Genomic DNA, 5,987 nt, shown 5'->3' with positions numbered 1-5,987 from the left:
AACACTCTGACATTCCACTCTCAGACAACTGAAAACACTGACATTCTCGTTGCAAGAACATTGGAAACACTGGGCATTCCGCTTTCTAGCACGGAAACACTGACATTCCGCATTCTTTGCACTGGAAAACTGACCCTTCCGCTTTCTTAGCACTGGAAACACCGACATTTTCGCTCTCTTAGCACTGGAAAAATGACATTCCACGCTCTTAGCACTGGAAACACTGACTTCCGCTTACTTAGCACTGGAACACTGACATTTCCCCTTTCTTAGTACTTCAAAACACTGACATTCCCCTTTCAGATACTGGAAACACTGACATTCCGCTCTCTTAGCACTGGGAACACGACATTTTCCCCTTTCTTAGTACTGGAACACGACATTTCCACTTCAGAACACTGGAGACACTGACATTCCCCTTTTGGAAAACTGGAAACAAGACATTCTGCTTTTCGAACACTGGAAACGCTGACATTCCGCTTTAGAATACTGGAAAAACCTGACTTCCATTTCTAGAACACTGGAAACAATGATATCCATTTTTAGTACTGGAAACCTGACATTCCCGTTCTGCTTTCCGCAACACTGGAAACGCTGATTCCGCTTTCAGACACTGGAAACCTGACATTCTATTGTAGAACACCCAGGAAACTGACACTCTCTTTCAAAATACTGAAACACTGACATTCCGCATTCAGAACACTGGAAACAGTGACATTGCATGTGTTTGAACACTGGAGACAATGGGCATTCCGCTTTCAGATCACTGAAAACATGACATTCTTTTGTTAGAACACTGGAAACACTGACACTCCCTTTTTTCAAAACACTGGAAACACTGACATTCCGCATTTTAGAACACTGAAACACTGAATTCCATGGTAGAACCTTTTGGAAAACATGACATTCCGCTTTCAAACCCTGAAAACACTGACATTCTGCTTTCAGACACTAGAAGCACTGACATTCCGCTTTCGGAACATTGGAAACAAACTTCCAATTTCCGATACTGAAATTCGAACCACTCTCGGCACTGGAAACACTGACATTCCACTTTACAACACTGAAACATTTACATTCAACTTCTGAATACGTAAACCACTGACATTCCCTCTCAGCAAAGAAAACACTTGACTTCTCGTTTGCAGACATTGGAAACACTGACATTCCGCTTTCTTAGCACTGGAAAACCCCTGACATTCCGCCATTCTTAGCACTGGAAACACTGACATTCCGCTCTGATAGCACTGGGAACACTGACATTCCGCTTTCTTAAACACGCAAACACTGACATTTCCCCTTTTCTTAGCACTGAAAAAACTGACATTCCGCTCTCTTAGCACTGGAAACACTGACATTCCCTTACTTAGCCTGGAAACACTGACATTCCCCTCTCTTAGCACTGGAAACCTGACATTCCGCTTTCTGAATACTGGAAAAACTGACATTCCCCTCTTTGCACTGGAAACACTGACATTCGCTTTCTTTGTACTGCAAACACTGACATTCCGCTCTTTTTATACTCAAACACTGACATTCCGCCCTTCCAGAATATGGAAACACTGCATTCTTCTCTCTTAGCAACCCGGGAACAACTGACATTCCTTTTCTTTAGCACTGGAAACAAAATGACATTCCGCTTTCTTAGCACTGGAAACACTGACATTTCGCTCTCTTTGAATGGAAACACTGAACATTCCGCTTTCTTAGCACGGAAACACTGGGCATTCCGCCTTTCTTAGCACTGGAAAACACTGACATTCTGCTCTCTTAGCACTGGAAACAGACATTCCGCTTTCTTTGCATTGGAAACACTGACATTCCGCTCTCTTAGCACTGGAAACACTGACATTCCGCTTTTTAGTACTGGAAACACTGAATTTCCCCCCTCTCTTACACTGGACACACTGAATTTCCGCTTTCTTAGCATTGGAAACACTGACATTCCGCTCTCTTAGCACTGGAAACACTGACATTCCGCTTCTTAGCACTGGGAAAAACTGCATTCCGCCTTCTTGTAATGGAAACACTGACATTCTGCTTTTTTAGTACTGGAAACTCTGACATTCCGCCCTCTTAGCACTGGCAAACACTGACATTCCGCTCTCTTAGTACTGTAAACACGACATTTCCCCTTTCCTAGTACGGGAAAAACTGACATTCCCTTTCCCTTTGTATAGGAAACACTGATGTTCCGCTTTCTTAAATACTGGGGAAAAACTGACATTCCGCTTTCTTAGTAAATGGCAAACACTGACAATTCCGCTCTCTTAGCAAATGGAAACACGACATTCCGCTCTCTTAGCACTGGATAAATGACATTTTCCGCTCTCTTTAGACTGGAAAAAACTGACATTCTGCTTTCTTTGTAGTGGAAACACTGACATTCCCCTTTTCTAGTACTGGAAACCCCTGGAAATTCCCCCTTTTAGTACTGGAAACATGACCCTTCCGTTTCACACACTGGAAACATGAAAATTCCGCTTCTTTAGACTGGAAACACGACATTCCGCTTTCTTAGTACTGGAAACACTGACATTCCGCTTCTTGCACTGGAAACAACTAAAATCCGCTTTCTTACATGGAAACGACATTCCCTTTAGTGGAAAAACTGGAAACACTGAATATTCCCTTTCACCCCTGGAAACACTGACATTCCCTTTCAGAACACTGGAAAAAACACCTGAACATTCCACTTGATTTTTGCTCAAAAAACCCGTATCATCCTCACTGTTACAGTTATCTTGTCACGTTTTCCTACATTCGCTTTAGTTTTCACGCGGTAGCGATTCGTCTAGCATCTTGGTGACCCTGATTCAATCCTTCCGCCATGTATGGTAACCCCGGCCATTCCTTGCCCCAAAAGTAGGTCATTTGAAGGGCAAAATAAAATAAAATTTTACACCAAGGAATATCCGTTATAACAAGTGGAATAAACTGAATTATAAATTAAAACTCTTTACTTCTCTGTCTTCTGTCAAAATTCTTCTTTCTGTATTCCTCTCCCCTTTTTTCTCTCTCTCACTTCTCTTCTCTTTCCCTCTCTCTCTCTTTTCTTACTTCTCTCCTATATATCTCCTTTCGCCTCTTTTCCTTTTTTGTCTGTCGGTCACTCTGTTTTGAAAATGTGTTCCCTGGAAGGTGATTTTCCACGCGCCAAGACCTGTGATAACCCCACGATTCTAAATCATGACATATTATAAAAATATATAATATATAATAAAAATATATAAAACAGAAAAAATATATATAAAATAAATTTTTCTCACACGCCCAATTTACACACACACCTATATTTATTCCAAACACACATACCTACCGAACACACAACCCATATATATTCACACACACACACATACGTAAAACGCATACACACAGCCACACAACCAAAGACCCCACCCATATATATTCCACACAATGGATTTATCCTAGTAGGTCCACAAAGACCGAATACTAGCGCTTCGATAAATTTTGGAAACCGTTGTGAAATTTGCGGGGTTCCCGTCAACCCACAAACAAAACGGCCAAATTTTGACCTCGGGGCATCGGAACCGCTAAAGGAGATCCTGAACTAATATTCCGACGGATTATGGCCCTAAAAGACAAGCTTTTATACTGGACTGAAAGGTGCTGTGAAGTGTGGTGGGGGTTTTGTCGAACCCTTTTCCCCTGTTAATTCAGGGGTGAGGCAAGGCGGTGCCCTTGCACCAACACTTTTCAACACCTGTATGGACTGGATAATGGGCAGAGCTCTAACCAAAGTCAGTGTGGAGCAACATTTGGCAATATCAAGGTCTCGCCCTTTGACTTTGCCGATGATGTTGTCATCCTATCGAGTCCCTGGAGCACTGGTGGCGGCTCTTGTTGCATTTAGAAATGAGGCAAAGCCTTAGCCTAGAGGTCTCCTGGACCAAGACCAAATGCGGACTTTGGGGGCCTGTTAGGGGAACCCGTTCAGTCGATCCATGTTTGCGGCAAAAGACGTAGAAATTTTAAAAGAGTTTTACATATCTTGGTAGCGTAGTCTTTACCCTTGGGCTGTCAGACCAAGAAGTCAATAGAACGGATTGATCTAGCAATAGGAGCCATGAACTCGATCAAAAAGAGCATTTGGAGAAGCGGTACCTATGCGAAGGACCAAGCTGCGTATTTTCAAAGCCTTGATACTGCCAGCAAAGGGGTGAATGCGGCCAGCGCCCCTTCGGCGTTAGCCCCTTGGGATGATGTTGTGTGTTTGTGTTGTGTGTGTGTGGTGTGTGTGTGTGTGTGTGTTTTGTGTGTTGTGTGGTTTTGTGTGTGTGTGGTGGTGTGGTGTGTGTGTGTGGTGTCAGGTGTGGCGCGGGAACCCAGCGGAGAACCTGCGGTGGAGGTGACACCAGTTAGAGTTGCTTTTTAATAAAGGGTAGATAAGTTTTCCCTTGCTTTCACACCTTCAGCTGCCACTACCCACTTATTTGCGTATGGGAACGCGCATTATACGTGTGTGAAATACAAATACAAATGTGTGCATTTATGTTTGTGTGGAGTACGTGTATGGCAGAGTAGGTAGCGTTTAATCCGAGGGGGAGGACGCGCAAGCGGGCACACCTTACACTCGCGAGTCTCGACTATACGTAATTAAGCTTTTAATTCTCATTTCGATTATCTCTCCGCTGTCTCACATCTTACTTTTCTATCATTTTCTGTTAACCTCTAGCCTCCCAGGTACGGGGAATCACGCCAACAAGAGGCGTAAATAAAGAATATTGTTGCTTTCTCCTAATGCTTTCACCCAACAGAGTTTTGTGGGCGGCAGATAACAGTATTTAAGAAAAATCCCTCTGCGATCGTTCACAACAAATATTTGTATGAAAATTCCTTTGGTAACAGTCAAAGTAGCGCCACCGTGCGCGGGTATTTATCAGTCGGGCGCCCCAACAGTCAACCCCCTTTGTTTCCTCTTTGGACTGGGGATGCATACCTGCTCTGATTTGTTGTAAGCAAACCTACGGTAAAGGAACCTCGTTTATCGGAATTATATGCTTTACTTTAGTGCCTGGACTTTAGTTTTAGATCTACTTTAACAATTGAGAAGGCACTGTTTTCCATTAAAATTTATTATTTCAAATTTGAAGAACATTAATCTATTTCATTTGTTGTCGTTATTACTGAGGGGCTTTATAATTATTGTTTATTTTTTCGTACTATCGGTTCGTCTAGTTCCTTTGTTTACCTCTAGGTGTGTATCTATTAACCAAGAGTTTTAAAATAATTACCTTTGAAATTTTCCCTACACAAGTAACTAGATTTTCACTATTTCCAGGTCACCGATCCTTTTAACTTCAGTTTCCACTTACTTCCCTTTACTTCAATAATATCACAGTTTGGGAGGAACATATTTAACATCATAAAACTTCAGATCGGAAACGGTAAAAATTTATTGGGTAAAAAAACATGGGGAGGGGGGTACTTAGCAATTAAAAGGATATAAAACTAGAAAGCTTTGAAAAGCACATCAAAGATCATCAAGGGAACCCAAAATAAAATAAACCAAATGCACCGGGTTTCCTAATAATAATCAACCCTCAGCCTACCCACTGCCACCGTCTACCACCCCCCGACGTCACCTTGGGGGACCCAGAAAACTGCGACCCCGCCCCCTTCCCTTGGCCGACGTTCTCGCACGGGAATTTAAATAAAAGTTAAAAAAGCATTGAAATCTGATAGAAGACAAACATAAAACCTAACCTATCTAAAGTTAATTATAGAATGTAGTAAATTAAAGGAAAACACTAAGGACGAAAAGGTAATATTAAAAAAAAAACAAGTAACGAAAATATCAAACTAAGAACAGGATCCGAATAAACGGAATAAAAAAAAAACTAAGGGGTCGCATTTTGAAAATTTGTAGATAAACTTTAAAAAACGAATTCCCCCGAAATTAAAAAAGTCCCCTATAGTATAATTTCCTTTTAAAGTATACCCCATGCTCTACCTTGTAGCGGTAA

The sequence above is a fragment of the Penaeus monodon genome, chromosome 26 (assembly GCF_015228065.2).
Source record: "Penaeus monodon isolate SGIC_2016 chromosome 26, NSTDA_Pmon_1, whole genome shotgun sequence".
Lineage (NCBI taxonomy): Eukaryota > Metazoa > Arthropoda > Malacostraca > Decapoda > Penaeidae > Penaeus > Penaeus monodon.
This window is presented reverse-complemented; position numbering follows the sequence as displayed.